This window comes from Tupaia chinensis, unplaced genomic scaffold, assembly GCF_000334495.1.
Source record: "Tupaia chinensis unplaced genomic scaffold, TupChi_1.0 Scaffold000322_1, whole genome shotgun sequence".
Lineage (NCBI taxonomy): Eukaryota > Metazoa > Chordata > Mammalia > Scandentia > Tupaiidae > Tupaia > Tupaia belangeri.
Window position 1 is genome coordinate 1,814,273 of NW_006159816.1, and position 20,548 is coordinate 1,834,820.

The 20,548-nt window shown below is 36.4% G+C and overlaps 1 long non-coding RNA gene across 1 annotated transcript in view; it reads right to left on the reverse strand.

The window, feature by feature from the left end:
• Positions 1–3,294: 3,294 nt before the first annotated feature.
• The window catches only part of LOC106735187 (uncharacterized), a 34,524-nt gene continuing 17,270 nt past the window's right edge, over positions 3,295–20,548 (reverse strand). The window contains exons 2-3 of the long non-coding RNA XR_001370598.2: positions 12,925–13,061; positions 3,295–3,456 (exon numbers count right to left, since the gene is read on the reverse strand). This is a non-coding gene — a long non-coding RNA (uncharacterized LOC106735187). The remainder of the gene's footprint in view (positions 3,457–12,924; positions 13,062–20,548) is intronic.

The following is a 20,548-nucleotide window of genomic DNA, read 5'->3' on the forward strand; positions in this document are numbered from 1 at the left end:
AGAAGGGAAAATGATGAGCAAATACTTAGAATTTTTGAAGATCTTCTTTTTTCAACATTAGATTTGCCTTATAGTTCTCATTATTAACAAACTTCATACTTGCTCCTATGCAATTACTTAGATTTTTGGCTGAAGGATAGCTAATAATTCTTTATAATCAATGCAAGAAATTGTTTTATAATCTTAAACTCTTCTATAGTAATGTCACCACTCTGTACATTTGTCCTTTCTAGTTCTTTATCATGGACATTGGCAATATGAATGACTTCTGATCAAAAGTAAAAAATGTATTAATGAATTGACTAAATAAGCTTCTCAAGTTTAAATTGTACTTCAGAGAAAGCCATTCTCCAGGAACAATTATTAAGTAGTTATCACCTTGTGGTCTCCAAAAAGTGTAGCTTCCATTTTTCCCAATTGCAAGTGGAAGCTCGAAGTCTCATTGTTTTTCTTTCCCAGCAACATGTCTATCTCATTCCTTCACCCTCCCCCACCCCCCAGCCCCCACATAGAATTCTCTGTCTGTACAAAACAGAATTATCACATAAAAATCACAGAGCTATTCTTAGATTTTTCCATTAATTTTCAGAAGATCTTCTGAGATCAAATTCTGAACATTGTAGAACGTAACTCTTTTGTCAACTTTAGATTCCCTCAACTCCACAGTCCACAGAGATAATAGGAAAACCTATTAAATGGAAGTTGAGGGTTTAAAAATTCTCAATTGTGTCCCTCTTCCTCTTGAGAATAAAGTGCCAGCTTCTTCATGTGGCTGTCATCCTCCTCTGTGACTAGCCACTGCCTATCTGTCTAGGCTTATCTACACTTCTCACCTCACAGTCTTTGCACCAACAAAGCAGAACTAGCCCACCAGTATGTTCTTCCAAGACCTGGTTATATGTATTTTTCCATCCTCTGCTAGATCTAATTTCTCACAGTCAACCATTCAGTGTCTACACCCCAGGAATTCTTCACTAAAACTGTGCTGACATACCCTGTCCCAGGTAGTACTACATTTTTTCCCTCCTGAATGTTATAATACCTGTGCCCAATACCATCACTGCATTTTAATTATCTGTATATGTGTTTGTCTTCACCACATTGTGATCAGGATGCAAATACTTCATGAATTCTTTTATTTTTAAATCCCAATGCCTTTGTGGATATTCTAGCATATTGATACTTAATACATATTTCTTGAATGAAAAAAGATATATTTTTTTGAGAAGTTTTTGCTGTAGGGCACATACGCTCGCAAGACAAGCAGAGAGAGACATAGAGACAGAAAGCGAGAAATCACCCCCCAGGGGGGATGGTCACACCACAATCCCTTCTCCTCCATTCTCCTCTCGGGATCTTGGGCACACACTCCCAGCATGAGTTTAAGCCACCGGGTCCGGGACTCGAACTGCGGTCGACTACGTGAGAGTCCAGCGACATAGCCATTATGCTAACTGCTGGTCCTGAATGAAAAAATATATTGAAAAGAAGTTCAGCTAAGCTATCCAAATTAAATATATGATTAAACTTTGCTAATGTGAATTTTCATGGATGCAGCTTGCTCAATTCTCACAAATCTTGTTTATCTGAGTAACTCTTATGAACTCTTTGTGTGTGTGTGTGTGTGTGTGTGTGTGTGTGTGTGTGTGCGTGTGTGTGTGTTTTAAATAAGTATTGGGGCTAGCGGCTAGTATAGCAGTTATATCACTGGACTCCCACATGACCAACCACAGTTCGAGTCCTGGACCTGGTGACTTGAAAATCACACAGGCATGCGTGCATGCGTGCCCAAGATCATGGGGAAAATGGAGAAGGGATTGTGGCATTTTTTTCCCCCTCTCACAAATAAGGTATAGGGAAAATAATATACCTGAGGGGAAAGAATTCTGATCACTTTTAAACAGTAGCAGTCAGGTAAATGGCACCTGATTTGTAATAGGATTAAAGCTAAACATTGCTCTCTTTTATGACATTATTTAGGATCAGAAATGTGTATGAGTATAGATACTATGTGGCTCTAACATATGAAGAGGAAAATATTGACAGTAATGATTGAAAGAATGGTGGTTTAAATTACATATTAATATTTGTAAATATTAGCAGTTTTACTAGCAATATCCAAATATTGAAATAAGACATGATCAATACCAAATTACATTGCTATTAAACTACTCAAATAATAAGAGGGAACTTTAGAAAGTTCATAGAAAAATAAAACTAAAGTACAAATTTATTTTGTTGCAAAAATATTTTTAAATCCATGCATAGTTTTTCTCATAATATGCATTTGAAGACCTCTTATGTAATAGAATGCATAGAAAAATGAGTAGAAAAAATATAATTAATTATATTTATCTTCGAGTAGAAGAAATAAAGATTATTTTCCTTCTCAAATAGAAAAAAGTAGCTTCTATTTAAAAAATATATATAAGGACATGATCTTTGCCTCTTTAGAGTTCACACTGAAACCTGAAGTCTAATAATATACTGCACTGTGTAGATTTTAGAGTATTTTCACACATACAAAAAAGATTCCTACAAACTGAAGAAAATTAAGCTGATAAAGTAAGAAACTTTTCAACACTGTTCAGCTATTAAGTTGTTAGAGACATTTAAAAAAAAAGTCTGGCTATGTGTGTGTGTGTGTGTGTGTGTGTGTGTGTGTGCGTATTTTAATCTTTGGCTATAGGGCATGCATGCTCACAGAAAAGATACAGAGAGAGGAGGAAGAAAGTGAGAAATCGCACCCCAGGAGGGGTGGCCACCCCTCAATCACTTTTCCTCTGTTCTCCTATAAGGATTTTGGGCACACACAGACACACACTTGGCATGTTTTTCAAGCTGCTCCAGAACTTCGACTGCACAGTCGGCCATGTGGGAGTCAGCACCTTAACCTCCACGTTACTTGCTGTTCCTGACAAAATCTGGATATATTTGAAGCACCGACTATTTTGATTAAAAAGGGAATCACAGAAAAGTGAAGAGGATATGGGGGGAAGAGAGAGCTATAGACTCAAGAAGAAGAAAGACAACAGGGAAGAACAAAGGAAGAATTTAATGAGTGTATATTAGGTCCCCTACTGAGTTCTAAGCACTAGGTACATGCAATGGCCTTTAATTGTTTATGAGTATTTAATATTATCACCCATTTATTTACTATTTATTTATTTTTTGCCTTAAGGTACGTGCACTGGTCAGAGAGAAAGAGACAGACACAGTTATGAAGGAAAGTGAGAAATCGCCACACCGCACACACACACCCGCCCCGCTCCCCGGGGTGATGGCCTCGCCACAATCCCTTCTCCTCCATTCTCCTCTTGGGATCTTGGGCACATGCACGCACATATCCAGCGTGTTTTTCAAGCCACCAGGTCCGTGACTCAAACCACCGTCAGCCATGTGGGAGTCCAGTGACGTCATCTGTTAGTCCGATTATCCCATTTTTTGAGTGGGCAACTGAAACGCAGAGAAGATTCATAATTTGGTCGAAGTCACAGAGAGGTAAGAAGCAGAGCAGAATCTAGGCATTCTGACTTATTTAATCTAGACTCTAACCCGCTGCCCCTACTACTTCTGCATAAGCCATACTCATTATCACCGCCTCTTCCCAGTTTCAGGTTTTCTTGAGAGATCTGAATGAACAGAAGCAAATCCATTTTTTATTAGTTCAGCAGACTAAAATATTGTAAAACTCATCATTTTCTTAGACGATTATTTTTCATTTATTTTGACAGGTGAAAGGAAATCAGCAAGTAAATAGTAAAATGTACTAGTGTTTTAACAATTTTTTAAAGACCATTACTTTATTGAAGATAAATGTTTTTATTACATAAAAGTATAAATCATATGGATCGTGAACTGTGTCCAATAGCTGGACAAATATTAAGAGAATAAATAACAGGAAAAAACAATTACCTGATCTTGAAATCATGATGTAGAAACACCTACAATGAAACTAACTCATCCATAACTTTAATATCTTTAGGTTTTCTTTCTCCTTCTTGGAGCTGTAGTGGTAATCATTTTAAAAGTGGGGAAAGGGGGCAGGGCATATCTGTGTGTGCGTGTGTGTGTGTGTGTGTGTGTGTGCGTGAGAGAGAGAAATTGAGAGAAAGACTTCTTAGGAATCCGTCTTCTCAAACTAAACCCACAGATGGAGCAGTTTTACCTTGGACTTTACTAGACTTTGTTGAAAATAAACAGATTTGGGGACCAGCAAATAGTGTAATGATTATATCACTGGACTCCCACGAAGTCGATTCCAGTTTGAGTCCCAGATCCGGTGGCTGGAAACTCACGCGGTGCATATGCATGCATGCCCGGAATCCTGAAAGGATAATGAAGGAAAAGGGATTGTGGCCTGGCCACTCCCTTGGCAGGGTGGGAGGGTGATTTCTCACTATCTCTCTGTCTTTCTCTGTCTCTCCTGCAAGCACATATACCCTATAGCAAAAATCTCTCTTAAAAGAAAAGAAACTGATTTCTCACCCGTCAATTCACTGTATCAGTTTTTTTTTTTTTAAATCTGAGTGTTCTGTGAAACTAGATTTAGTTTAACCACTTAGCCATTATAGGTCATGTTCCCCTCTTCTTACTGGCTCTAGACCAAGTGAATATGTGATTATATATTTCAATCACATTTGAACATGGTACACTCAATAATGATTATAATAAGAACGATGTAACTAGATTCTGATGTAAATAGAAAAGCTTAAATCCTTTAAGCTTCCTCATGGAACTTAGTAAATCAATTATTAAATATTAGTGTCACTCATTGAGCTAGATAATCTAACTTCATTCTTCTAGTCATACCTGCTCACTTTCTTTGTCTTGACAGATTTTTCACAGAGACTAGATGAATTGCCCGGCTATGTTTTAAACTCTTCACCTTTAGGAATTTTCTTTTTTCTTTACTATTCCTTTTTTTTTTTTTTTAATCCTTACAAATTTAGGCACCAGCGAAAACTGTTATTTGTCTCATAATAGCCTCTTCAATATGTTTCACAGTCTTTTGTAGAAAATAATGACATAATGATAGTGTTCTCAGACCTATATTTTCTACTTGATAAGCTAGCAATTATATGATTAAAGCATTTTTCGAAACCCACATTAAGTGTATGATACTCTAGAATCCAGTCCCTCATGTGATTACAGTCAAGAGAGAAATAATTTGCATAACTGAAAACCATCTGAAACAGTATTCATGACTGATATGTGCTTTTTTAATGAATAAATATTCAATAATTCTATATATATTTTAATGTTAAGACTATAAATTCTGTATTTTATAAACTGGGTTTAAATTTGTATTAAATTTGTATTTTCTGTAAAAAGAGAAGGTATGCTAAACTCTACTGGGTATATTAGGACAAATCCCAATAAGCCTGATTATTTTTCTCCAGAAAACACATATAAAGACAACAGAGGCAAGTAGGCAACATCTAGGTATCTAAGCTCCGTGATGGACAAAAATTCCTTTTGTCAAGGACTTTGATTCTTAGGGACAAATTTAATTAGATATTTGTGATTTCCCTGAATATCAAATCATTACACCAGCATTGTGATTTGTTGGAAGACATATTAATATAATCTCCACATGGTTTTCTTTAGAAAACAGAAAAGGCATTTGACAGAATGCATGAGTGCCTCTTGAACTGGGAGGACCTATCCTCAAAAGCTAATACTAAATCTGTCTCTTTTCAGGTTTTTTTTGCTCCGCTTCTTGAAGAACCAGTTATCTTATTTTTCCCCAGATTATGAAGATTATAGAAAATTACAGACATAAACTCAGGATCAAACCTTCAAAGGGATAGTCTCAGACCATCACTTGGGTAAATACTGCCTAAAAAGAAAGCTTAAGTTACATTATAAGTCAAAATAATCAAGGCGCCAAATCAACTTACCACTTGTGGGTTTTTTATTTTTTTTAAGAAAGAAAAATAATATATATTTATATTGGGTTACAGCTATTTTAAAAAATATCTGTATAAGAATACACAAGAGACCTGTAACAGGGTTTACCTGTTTGTGGTCAAAATGGGGAAGGATATATGCTAATTAAACATGGGGAAGGAAGGAGAGGAAGACTTTTCACAGATATCTATATTCTTCCTGGTTTTTGAATAGCTGGAATGTAGCCCCCGGTCAAAAAATAATATCAATCTCAAAAAAAATAAAATAAAAAAAAAGAAAGAAAGAAAGAAAATGAGAGAATGAGAGAGAGAAAGAAAGAAGAGGAAGGGAGGAAGGAAAGGAGTCCTGATCCCCGTGAGGAGTAAGACTGGTGACTAGAGTAAGAACAGTCTAAGACATGATGCCAGTGAGCTTTAAGAGGAAAAGGTACCAAACGTGGATGTTTCTTGTTGCTATTTTATTCCACCACTACCACAACCCTTTGATGACATTGGCTTCTATGTTATCTAACTCAAAAGATGGTGGAAAATACATAATTTTTATATTAAAATGAGAGCAACAAGGCAGAATCAGACTATTGCAAGCCTAGTGATCAGCATATTAATGACTTCTGACAGTTCCAGAGAGAGAGATGGTAAAGAAACCAGCCATGGTCAATGACTAAGCACTGTCATCCTATATAAAGCTTAACCTCAGCCCCTAGGCACAAAGTTACGAAATCCATGCTCAAAAGCCCTGTCACTTACAGCACTACAAAGGGCTAAGAACCAAAATAAAGACAGCTAACAAAGTATATGATGGCCTTGCTGATCTGACCAGATTCACTTTTAATTATGTAGTTCTTCAGATCTATACTTCCTGAGTCATTTGTTATGTGATTGAGATATCTTTCCCTCTGCTGTCTGAAACCAAGATAAAAGAATTGTACGTTGCTAGTCCTTATTTATTTAAAGGATAAACATGATGGAGATGCAGTTTTACAGAGCGACTCTACATAGGATTTTGTGGCCCCGCCACAGTTCTGGGAGCTAGGTAGGGCAGCAATCATGAGCTGTACTTTCTTTTCACTGTGCAGGTGAAGAGTCTGTTTCAAGGCAAGGTAATGGCAGTTCTAGGACTCCAACCGAGGTCTTCTGAGCTCATGTTCACTTCTGCTATATGTATCAAGTCTCTTCTTCAGTGTTGGGGTCTTCTTCCCAAATAGGAAAGGCTTTCCACCATTGTGCAAAGCCCACACCAAAAGTGAGACATAATACTTAAAAAGTTTTCTTGTACTCTTAGGGAAAAGTACAATACATGTGGTTTTTTGGTGAGGCTATGTTGTTGTTGTTTCTAATAAGGTCAAAACTGTTAAAAAAGGAACCACTGTATTTTGCGAAATGAAACATAAACATTGATTGCAACATTTGAGCTTTCGATTCACAAAGTTAGAACACTGTGTCCTGTCATTTTGATTTTAGATAACCAACTGTACTACTGATACTAACTCTTAGCTGATGTTATGAGTTTATATCTAGGGATGTTTGAATGAAAAAAAAAATTTAATCATGTGTTCATCCTATTTCCACCTGACCATAAATTTCTCATCTTCCTAGTCATAATAGGGTTTATAGGAAAGTACATGGATATATCACGCTATGGAAAACAGCCAAAACCTGATGGATAAAGCAAATCATACTATACTTTAGGCTATTCAAATAAGAAAAAAAAAAAAAAAACTTAGCCTAGAAGTCTTTTCTAATATTATTACCACTATACACTGGAATATTCTGAGAGAATTTCAATACACACTACCACTGAGACCATCGAAGTTAAAACTGAAAAGGTCTTGAGATCAAGTAGGCTACCACATCGTTGCTCATTTCCTGTGCTAATGTTAAACTGAAGAACGTTGTAATGGTTTGGTGTAAATAGAGCAAGATTAAAAAGAAAACTTTTGCAAAATATTAGACAATAATTATCACATTAAACATTCTACTATTTGTGATTTAATGTGATATGTCATAAAATGCTATTTTAATTGTTTCACCATCAATGTAGATGTTTTATATTTACTGTTATTCCCAAGAGCTATCAGAAAGAAAATAGCAGTGTTCAACTCAGTTTGAGATCATTTTTTACTAGAAAACATGATACTAATGAGAGCTGAGGAAAATGTTGCTATTATACTTCTTTTGTTGCCTTGTACAAAAATTACTAATGCTTATGTATACAGTATATATAAAATAAATGTGTGTGTGTATGTGTGTTTGTGTATTTTGACAGGTGCACATCTTTAATTTAAAAAAAAACAAACCTGTTTAATTTTCTTTTCCATAAAATGTTAACAAATTTTAACCTATTAATGAACTGTAAAGTGTGCTTAATGAATTTTTCTAAAATATTTCAGTAGAGTGGAAACCAAACAGGATACTTTGCAACAAAATATTTTAGCATACATTGAGCAGTGCTCAGCTCTATGGAGATCAGTGTGTCAGAAGACTGTCCTATAATTTTTATGTAATTGAGAGGTTCTGTGATAACAAAACCTACCTACTGGACTTAAAGTCAGACTATCTAGGATCGAGCCCTGATTTAACCATCTATCATATGTTTTAAAGTTCTAATTCTACCTTTATATCGCTAAGATGGAGACAATAATCTCTATCTTATAAGGTACTCAGGAGTATTGAATTCAACATGAAAGAAAAAGCACCTAATGAAATATAAAATGATAATAAAAATGTATGATATTTATATCATTATTAATAAGACCCAGGGTCAGCCCATAGAGCAGTGGTTAAGGCAGTCAGACCCCACATTGTCAACACTCAACTATAGCTCATGTCTGAACTGGTTCCAGAGGCTTGAAAAGTGTACCAGGTACATGTGCATGCATGCCCAAAAACCCTGATGGGATGAAGAAATGGAGGAAAAAGAACTGCAGAGTAGCCATGCCTCACTAGAGGTTGCTTTCCTGCTCTCTCTGTCTCTCTGGTGAAAGCACATAATCCTCTGTAATAACTAATAATAATAATACCTAAACTTTAATGTCAAAGACAGCATTATGATCCCAGGGTACAGATTCAAGTTCAAAACAATTTTTAGTAAATAGACAGAATAAGATAGACTATTGCTTTAATTTTTATTTTATTGTACTTTTAGAAATATAACTATTTACAGTGGGGGAGAAATCTTCATTTATTCTTTTTTCTTTTTTAATTTATTTATATTTTAAATTTATTTATTTGCCTGTATTCACTGTATATCATTGCAGCATACAAAATGAGTTTTCCCATCCAGAGTACACTGTATATTGGCTCAATCAGATACTACCATACATGTTATCTTCATTTATTCTTTTCTTTTCTTTAAGAGAGATTTTTGTATAGACCATGTGCACTCCCTGGAGAGACAGAGAGACAGAGAGACAGAGAGACAGGAAGTGAGAAATCACCCCCCAGGGGAGATGGTTACAATGCAATCCCTTCTCCTTCAGTCTTCCTTGGGATTTTGGGTATTCACACACATGCACCCGACATGAGTTTTTTTTTTTCTTTTTAAATAATTATTTAATTTAATTTAATTATTTAAATTTAACCAGAGAAGGACAGAGCAAGAGCAAGAGCAAGAAAGAGAGAGAGGGAAAGTGAGAAGCAAGCTGCCAGGTCCAGGACTCAAACCATGATCAGCAATGTGGGAGTCCAGCACCCTTAACCACAACACAACCTGCCAACCCTCACCCAGCATGAGTTTTAAGGCACCAGGTGTAGGACTTGAACTGTAGTTGACTATGTAGAGTCCAGTGATGTAACCCTTGCATCATCTTCTGTTCCCTTCACTTATTCTTAAAGATAGGTGTTATCTTCAATTCCTCCTTATTAAATAAAACACAAAATGTCCTATGCCAACTTGCTGATAAACATTGAGGTGTTTGTTTTTGTTTGTTTGTTTGTTTTTTATAAAGCAATACAGAGCTGGATTGTAGGACCTTATGAATTGCTCAGATCCACCAAGTCTGTGACCTGAGGTAAATTAACCTGTTTCTGTTTCTTCACCTAAGAAGCGTAGATAATAATCATAATAATACCAGCACTTCAGAAGACTGCTGAGAATATAAAAGAATTTTCATAGGTTTAGCACCAAGCACACAGTGCCTGACACATTGTAAGAACTTACTAATATTTCCTGGCTATGTATCTGCTCACATCTTCAGTATATTGACCAATTTCCAAACTCCATTTTGTAAAGACCAAAGTGTTTGGAGTCCATGCCATATTCATCTTTCATGAGTCAGAACATTCACCCTCTAGATTCTCTTTAAATTAATTTGAAGTGATATCCTATTTGAAATTCAATTTGATTACCAAAATCATCTCATCCAAAATAACTCTAATATATTTTAATGGCTTAATAGTTATATTTTCCAATCTTAAACAATTACAATGAGCTTTATAGGTTCATCCTAAATTCTTGCCATGTGACTTCATTTATCCAAATAAATAATATAAGTAATGGAAACCCTACCTCATCCTTGTGAGATATAAAATTAACTAAAAATCTCTGCCTTTGTGTAGTAAGGAAGATAATTCTTTTTAATTGCCAGAGAGCACATCTACTCATCAAAGAGTGACAGAGACAGGGGTGGATGGGAGAGAAAATGCCCGTAGTGTGTATGGGGGGTTGTCACACGCCATCCCTCCTCCTCCACTTCTCTATTCTGTCAGGATTTTGTGCATGCACACACACATGCAACCAATGTACTTTTCAAGCTATTGGGACCGGGATTAAAACCATGGTTGTCCATGTGCAATTTGGCTCCCATAATGACTAGGACACAGGGCCACCCCATGAAGATAAATATTAGTCAATGTTATTACACAAAATAAATCAAATCCAATGCTGTTGAAGTTTAATTTTAAGAGAAAAGAACACATTATATTGGTCAGGGAAGGCTTTTCTGAGAAAGTGATAACTTAGTCAATACTAGAAAAAAGAGCCAGGTTAACAGGATACTGTGTGAGCAGCTCTGTTCTGAGTACACGGATTTGTGTGGGGGCAGGAGAGGACATACACTTGTGTGGACTTCAGAGACAGCGTGAAAGTGGAGCTCAAAGAAGGGGACCCGCGGAGTGAAGGAGTGTTGTCTTGAAGAGTAAGCCAAATCTGCAAGCCATGTTATAATGTTTGGGTTTTTTTATCCTTAAAAACAAAAGAAAACCATTGAAGAATTTTAAGCATGGGTATGTGGTTGGTTTTGAGAAGCAGAGATCATATGATCCAATGTGAATTCTCTGTGCAAAGAGTAGTTTAAGGGGGGGTCAGAGTGATTATGGAGAAACCAGTTCGGATGTTATTGCCAGGGTTCAAGAAAGAGAATATGTAGGCTTATATTAGGGATATGAAAGAAGAGCTTGATTTCTCATAAAACATACATTCTCCTTGTTCATTGGTCAGATATATTTTTCATATAAAGACATTTTCTTTTTGAAATATTCTAAAGAATCCAATGATTCTTTAGATGAATAAAAGAATTTCATATACATTTAAATTCATAAGACAACAGTGAAAATATCAATTTCTGGGGCTAGCAGATGGCATATTGGGTACATTACAGGACTCCCACATGGCCAAATATGGTTCGAGTCCCAGACCTGGTGGCTTAAAATTCATGCTGGGCACATGTGCATGTGTGCCCAAGAACTAGGGAGGAAAATGGAGGAGAAGGGATTATGGCATGGCCATCCCCCCCAAAAAAAGTGATTTCTCACTTTCCCTCTCACTGTCTTTGTCTCTCTGTCTCTCTCCCTCTCTGGTGAGCACACATGCCTAAAGCAAAAATATTCTTTAAAAAATGCCAATTTCTCTGTTACTAGTATGATTTTCCTCACGGTGGAAAGCTGTTGTTTACTATGACTTTAAGCATACTACATTGGAAATGAGACAGAGTAGATTATTTCAATGGAAATACAATTGTATTATAAAAGCGCCATAGGTCAACAATTATTTATGAGAAATCAGAGCAAAGAGTAGTAATGCTTTTTAATTCAAGCTGAAATAAAAGAAGACACATACATAAAGTTAATAGTAGCAATTCTAAAATAACAAAAGGCATTATCTTTGGAATCTGCCAAGGGACTAGCCGCTGCCTCAGGGAAACTACCTCTCATATTTTGACCACTAAGCAGCCATGCTTTAAGTCATTATATATTTTATATACATATATATATATATATATTAGCCAGAGCACCTTACTACTACTTCAGAGCAACAGAATAAATGCAAATACACATACCACACATACAAATAGTCCGAAATATAGAAGTTCATACATCTTACATTATTAAACAGAAAAAAGCAAATGGACAATACAAAACACCTCTTCCTTGTATAAAAATATATGACACACAGAAACATCTATTAAAATTTTCTTTGAGATAAATTGCATCTCTCACCTAAAAGGAAAAAAAAATTGAAATCACTGGCAACCTAGTTCTTCTGGAGTCGAAGTGAGACATTAATTTAGATCATTGTGCACACTGAAAATGTACCGCACTGCAGGGATTTCCAATTACATAGTACAGAATCAGAACTCTGTCTGGGTGTCACTTGGCTGCCAGCACTCATGGGTGAGCTGTGTAACACTCCTCTGTCATGTAGCTCATGTGAGAAAAGAGTTCTGCTGTTCCAAGAAATGGCACTCATCTTGGAGACCTTCCCAGTTACACAAAAGAGCGTAATTTCCACATTATCCTCAGGCGTACTGTCTAGGATGATAAGTCTATGATAGCTTTATGTGTAAATTATACACACAGTTCTACTAATGAAAGGCTACATGGACTGCTTTTGGTGATGATGGTGCAAAAGACCCAAATCAATTTGTTTTTCAATTTTTGTAAAATGACACCTGAGCTATCTATAATAAGCAACAGAGACTGTGAGGGTTAGATGGCAGATAGGGTAATTGCACTGTGATTATCTAAAAGATCAGAACTGAAGTTGGCAAGCAATGTTGAAAGGGTGCAGACTTACCAACTGTCTCTTAACCAGCTTATTTCAGTATTTTCGTTCTGTCCTTCCCATTTTGAATTTCATACTTATCTCAGCTTTTTATCAGAGACTGTAGTCTTTTGCTCTGAGGTTTAATTTTTCCATGCTTGAAAGAATACCTGTAATACAGAGATAGGAAGTAAAGGGAGAATTAATATCTTCATATATTTATCATCTATTAGATAACAAGATTCCATATGTAATATTTACTATATGTCAGATATGGGGGATAAACTAGAGCACAAGACAGCATCCTTTCCTCCTAGAAGCTCACTACTTTTCTTATTAAGAATTCCAAAACAAAACATTTTGTAAACTGGTTATTAGTATTATTTAGATTTCTTTTCAGTTTATTCAATAATTTTTAACCAAATAATAAATTAAAAATATAGTTAAGTATTTAGTATGTGTATAACTTTTGCACATATCTAATTCTATGAAAACCTTATAATTAGATTTGAATCTTTCTTATAAAGATGAGGAAATTGATTCTTACACAACAACTTTAATGATATCACAGAGCTCATAAATGCAGCCTGAATTTAAACCAACGCTGTCTGATTCTGCAGAGTTCTCTATTTTTCATTTCTTTATGCTGATCCATATTAACGTTTACCATACGTGCATTCAGGTATTAGTGCTTCTGTTTTTATCTTTGTTATTGTCCAATTGTTTAATTGTATTGCTTGATTTGGACATTTTTCTTCAATTCATTATGCTTTTCTCTTTTCTTGAGCAGCTTAGAGGGAAAATTTCTGGATTATTCCTTCATAGTTAAAAATAATACCATGTTGCTCTATCAATCTATTCTCCTATTGCTTTTAAAATAAAATTTATTTCCTGAGCACCCGTTATATGCCAAGCACTATGCTAGCTGCTTTATGAGTAAATATTCTGTCTTTACACTGTAAGTTCAGAAAAATCAAATCAAATAATAAATAAAACAATAATATGTAATGTGGTAGAAGAATACAGGACTCTAAGGAAGCACCTTCAGAGAGTTCAGCTGAGGCTTCCTGGAAGTTAAATTTGAACTGACACCTGAGATTTAAGGAAGACCTGGGCTGGCTTTAATTTTTATTTCTCCCACTTTGACCTCACCTCCCAGAACTCAGCTTCTATCCATACTAAACTGAACCTGCCTTCTCGAAGGCCTCCTACTGTCATCTAATTTCATGTGTAGTATCATATGGAAATCCACATTGTTCAACCACTGCATCTTCTTGACATTCTCTTGTCCTTGGAAATCCCTGCTTTTACATGAATCTGTTCTCCCCACTCCTTCTCTGAACACCTGTATCTACTTTTCTTTCTCCTCATTACTGTTCTTAATTCTTACACTTCTCACCTAGACACTGCCCTCAGGCCCACGCTTCTCTGGCTTCTATTTTATCCTAAACTCTCTCTGTATTTTAAACTAATGAATTGGGGCCAGCAGTTAGCATAATGGCTATGTCGCTGAACTCCCATGTTAGTTGACCACTGTTCGAGTCCCGGACCCGGTGGCTTCAACTCACACCAGGTGCGTGTGCGTGCGTGTGTGTGCGTGCCCAAGATCCCAAGAGAAGAATGGAGGAGACGGGATTGCAGCATGGCCATCCCCCTGGGGGGGGGTGATTTCTCACTTTCTGTCTCTCTGTCTTTCTGGTGAGCACATGCACCCTATAGCGAAAACCTCAAAAAAAAAAAAAAAAACACTTATGAATTAAACAATTTCCTTGCTTTTATACTGTTATGTTTATTTTCCAACAAATAGTCTAAGGGCATTTATGTATATTTAATATACGACATGTAATATATATATATTCTATATACAATGACATAAATCAAAATTATATATTCAGTAAAAAATGTATAAAAATATTATTTGAACTTTAATCATTTATATGACTCATTTTTGTATTATGTGTGGAATTAACTTATGCCAGAATTGAAAACTAAAAGCAAAAGATTACCTGTGCTTGGGAGAAGTAAAGAAACCATAGTGAATAAGCATTCATGTATAAGATACTACAGATCCTCCCTCCCAGATCTGTCTTTTGGCTTATCAAGGGATAGAGCCACTAGTCTCTTTGAGTTTTTTGAAGGTATGGTAACACTATCAATTTTTCCCCAGTTATTAAAATTGAGGGAAGCAGAACCACCTCTCAGCTTACCTAGTTCAAGTGGAAACTCCTACGGCTTCCCAACAGCCTAACTATACAAAAGTATCCAAAAAATAGAAGAAACAACAGACTGACTAGGACAGAGTGAAAATCAAAATGTTTATTCTCTCACAATAATGAAGGTGCAAAAATTGTATAAAGCTAGTTGAAAACAGACACTAAAACTAGAAAAAAATAAATGTATCTGTATTAGGTCACATTTACTGAATTCACTAAAAAAAGACGTCGTATGATTTGAACTGAGTTAAGATTTTATGTGCTTACTAAATTTTCTGCCTTCATAGGTTAAAACACTGAAAATTATGCCCATCAGAGAAGCTCATGAAATCATAGTAATTAAAAAAAAGCAATCCCACTTCCCTTACCTGTTTCTTTTCTTCTTTCCAAGTGAGGTAGGAATTATCAAGAAGGGACGAGAATATTGTGGCCCAGCCTAATGCATGGTTTTATAGTGTTCAAGCCAAATGAGGTTATGAGGTTGATTATGTTGAGGAAGAGGTGGTGATAGCCAGCATGGAGCATGGAACATGTCCAAGTTTCAGAAAAGTATTTATTTAGTGGGCAGCAATAATAACCAGGTATGGAGTTGAGACTTCATATATAGGACAGATCAGATTAATATGTATAATGAGGATTGTAAAAGCCAGTTTTCTACTATTCATAGACTATCCACATGGAAAGGAAGAACATTAGAATCAACTTCATAATAGTGTATTAGAATTGGAAATATCAGTATAAATTTAAGAGTTTCTCTATTAACATATACAAAAACACAAATAGGTATAACAGTAGGTCCACTGGGAGAACCTATGTGCACTGACACTCCAGCAGCAAAAAGCACATCTACCCTCCAGATATTGTCTTTTAAATATCAATATTCCATAGAAGGAAGCAGTGATGCTTGGAGAAATAGCTAATTCTAGGGCTAGAACAGAGAGAGTGCAAGATGAGTGCTCAATGACTAGAGGGGAGTGTCATAAAAATACACAGAAGTCATCATGATGGGCTCCAAATCTAGAAATATGAACACCAATATAATAAATAATAAGAAGAAATTATAGCGCATCATATAAAATAAATATTTATTAATCTGTATTGTAAAAATAAATAAATAGGGACCAGCAGACGGTGTAATGGTTACATCACTGGACTCCTACGTAGTTGACTACAGTTCAAGTCCCAAGACCAGTGGCTTAAATTCACGCTGGGCATATGTGCGCCATGCCCAAAATCCAGAAAGGAGAATGGAGGAGAAGGGATTGCATTGTGGCCATACTCTGGGGGTTGATTTCCTGCTTTCTGTCTCTTTCTCTGTCTTTTTCTAAAATAAATAAATAAACAAACAAACAAATAGTAGAAAAAAATATTGCAATGTCGGAAAGGTCACTGACACATTATACATAAAAAAAAAAATATGTCATCAGGACCAGCAGATGGCATAGCAGTTACGTCAATGGACTCCCATGTGGCTGACCATGTTTCAAGTCCCAGGCCCAGTTGCTTAAAAAATCACACCAGGCATGTGTGCATGTGTGCCCAAGATCCCAGGAGGAGAATGGAGGAGAGGGGATTGCAGTGTGGCCATGCCCCCAGGGGGTGATTTCTCACTTTCCCTCTCACTGTCTCTTGTCTCCAGTGAGCACATGTGCCTAAGGCAAAAACCTCTTAAAAAAAAAGAAAAGAAAAAATTACATCATGACTTTTCCAATGATCTAATATTTTACAACTAAAATACAAGTAGAGCACAACTAACAAGCTTAGAGGGAATGACAGGATTATAGTTTCAAATTACCTATACGAAATAGTTATTAAATTACGAAAAGAATATGAGTAACTTTACATTGGAGAAATACACTCTTAACAATGTGTGGTCAAAGTGACCCCCTCAGTCATGCAACAAAGTGAAGTAGCGAACCATACAATATCTTATAAGAGAGTACCAAAAGCTTGGCATCCTTTCTGTGATATTTATACCAAAAGTGCATAATCTAATGTGGAGGAAACAAGAAACATGCTCCAAATGAGGAACATTCCACAAAATAACTGCAGAGTGTCTAGGTGACAAAAGTCAAGGCAATGCTAAGGAACTATTCCAGGAGGAAGGTTTAAAGAGTCCAGGGACTGAACGGTGGTGCCGTGGTAAAATAGGGCGTGTTGCAAGGCTGTCCCACATGGGAAGGTCTGTTTCACAGAGATTTCCTGACACTATGACACCTCCCCAGTTCCTGCCAGCACCATATCATTAGAACATACACAACAGGAATATAAAGGGGCATCTGGATGCGAACCCAGAGGCTTCTAGCATGGGTCAGTCTCACAGAGCATTGTATTACCCCTGTACCACCCTCCAATCTCCCCCCGATTCCCCTCTTTAATAGACAACATTTAGTGTTATTTTTCTGTTATTTGCTAATGACATTTTCAGTTCTGAAGAAAAGTTCTATCCAGGGAAGGCCAAAAAAATAAATAAATAACTCTGAGGCAGAAATAGACAATCAGTCCTCACTTAATCTTTCTGTTCAACAACCACTTGGACTTAGAACCAGTTCTCTCATGTGGGGAATTCCCTTTCTTAGTAAGTGTGAGTCTCGGGAATCCCCTTTCTCAGTCCTTGCCATACTCCTGCAGTCAGTTAATATTCAGCACACAAAGCATTGGCAATCATGCAAGACTATTTCATTTTTAAATTTGCACTTTATTATGTGTCAGTAGCAGTATTCAGGATAAATAAAAATGACATTGTGTTGCGGTGTGTTCTGTGTTTTCTGCACCTTTCTAATAGATGGCTTTTTGTATGGATAGAATTACATTATTCTAGTGTGATGTTATCTATGGAAAAGCACATGCCTATGACGCCACGACATACCATAAGACATCTGCATTTAAGCTTCTCACTTATTGATCAAAACGCTTAATGACGTAGTCGTAGGAACAGAACTTGGTCATTAAGTGTGGAGTACCTGCATAGATATTCTGTTTATTTTATTTGGCATATACTTGCATAGAAAACATAAAGAGGATTTTTTTATGTTTTTGGTTTTTTTCGTATTTGAGCAAGGAAGGATGGCTCCTGAAAACTAAGAGTAATTACTCCAGTTTTGAGAAGGCAAGAATTTCTTCAAGAACAAAAATGCTGATTAGGTCTGGAGATGAAACATAATAACCAGACAGAAAAAAAGGCCAAAGTGTGCTGCAAAGTGTGAGTAGACCCAAATATTGCAGAGAAGAGTTATAGGCACAGATTTTTTTTTATCATCCATCATCTGCAATAAGAACCTTCTGAGTGAGACTAACATTTAAAATGAAAGGGTCCAAGCACAGTAACAGCAGCACAAGTGGTAGGTCACTAATGCATGAAGCTGGGGCCACATGGGAGGCCCAGATGTGAATCTACGACCAACTTGAACAGGCTGGAAGAGGTGGTGTGCGCCTATGATCTTGCTGAGACAGGTCAATATGACAACAAGACCCTGTCTAAAACTCTCACGCTTCTTCCTGTGTGTGTTCTGTTTCTCCTGCTCATAACAGAAGAACGTGTCTATATTTATATTCTCTTCCCATTTGCTCTTAAACTAACTCCAGTCAAACTACCATTATGCCAAAGGCTCGTTCCATTATACCAAAACTGCTCTTGCTAAAGGTCTGAAGACCTCCATGTTGTCATAGGTACTAATTAACACTCAGTACCATCTCTACTCTATCAGCAGAATTGATCACTTCCTTTTTCTTCACCTGGGTTTCATGTCACCACACCAATTGTCATCTTAATTCACTGACTGCTATCTATATAACCTCTTAATATTGTAGTTTGTAGTTTCCCAGAACTCAGACTTGGATACCTTTTCTTCTCTATCCTTTTTTTTTTTTTTTTTTTTTTTTTTTTTTTCCTGCTGGGGATCTCAGAAGGAATGACAGGATTATAGTTTCAAATTATCTACACAAAATAGAGTCACAATCTTGTGATTCTTGGTATAACTGTCTCTCTCTGTCTTTATGGACTAGACCTGTCTTTTACCTTTACATTCAAATTTCAAAACTGGTTGCTTGGTATTTTCAGTTGGATGTTTACAAATTGGTAATTCCGTCTTTCTGGATGAACAGAGCAGAAACTCTTAGACTCATTCTTGATTTTGTTTATCTTATACCCGTATCCGATCTAGTATAAATCCTCTCAGTTCCACCTTCAAAATATATACAGACTCTCACTACTTTTCACAATTTTCACTGTCATTTCCCCAGTCTGAGCAGCCTCATCCTGCCAAGATTACTAAAATAGCCTCATAAGTGGTCTCACTACTTCAGATCTTACCCTGTAACCTTTGTTTTTTAGCACAGAAGCTAGTGATCCTTTAAAATTTGTCAGATCAAATCACTGTTCCGCTTAAAATATTCTGATGACTTCTTATTTCAATGAATAAAAGGCAAAGTTCCTACAATGCCGTGTAAAGCGCTAAACACTGTGCTATCGGTACATTTGTTCTTACTTCTCCTTACCGTACTTTCCCCTAGCTCATCGCACTTTGGCCTTCTGATCACCTGTTGCATTTGAAATATTCCAGGCATGCTCCTATCTCAAAGAACTGATGTTTCTTCTAACCAAAAACCTCTTTCGTGCCGTGGCTCCAGTATCTTCTTTTCAGTAAGACCATCCCAGGCTACCCTGCTTGCAATTGCAGCTCTTCCCATCCCAAACCACTTCTGGCTCTCCAAATCCCTTTCTTGCTTGATTTTTCTCTGTTGTGCACAGCTCTGTCTTACATACTATATAACTTGATTGTTTTATTTAATGTGTATCTCCCTGTAGAATATCAACTCCATAAGCACATATTTCCATTTTTATTTTACAACAAAATTACTAGGTTACTGATTACTATGCACAGAGATTAGTTGCTGGTACATGGTAGCCACTCTGCAAATATAAAAATGAATGAAACTTAATGGAAAATAAACAATAAACTAAAGCAGGTCACCCAGCAACCAGAATTTGATAAACAATGTGGGGGAAAAAGGAAGAGAGAAAGAGAAACTAAGGTGTAGACCTTAACATTACACAGATATCTCTCAACTTGTCAACAAGGTCAGTCTGACAACTAAAGCTGACTGAAAGCTCCCTTGGGCCACAAGGCATTACAGTGTGAAGGAAGATTAAACCTAATTACCTCTGATCAGGTTGTTTTCCATATGGGCTCTACTGAAAGGAGGAAAGGGAAAGAACTTAGATCATAAACTTGGACAAGCCAGGGTCCACACAGAAATTCAGATATCAAAGTGTATCACATTGTCCAATAGTTCTAGAAGAGTTCATTGGTGAACCCATATTCTGGTAGATAAGTAACCACACACAGTAAGCCAACAAAAATCAGCCCAAAGGCTGAGGTTAGCTTAATAGCTTAATAGTCGTGTTTCTATCAGTACTAAATATTCCAGGGGAACTGAACCGC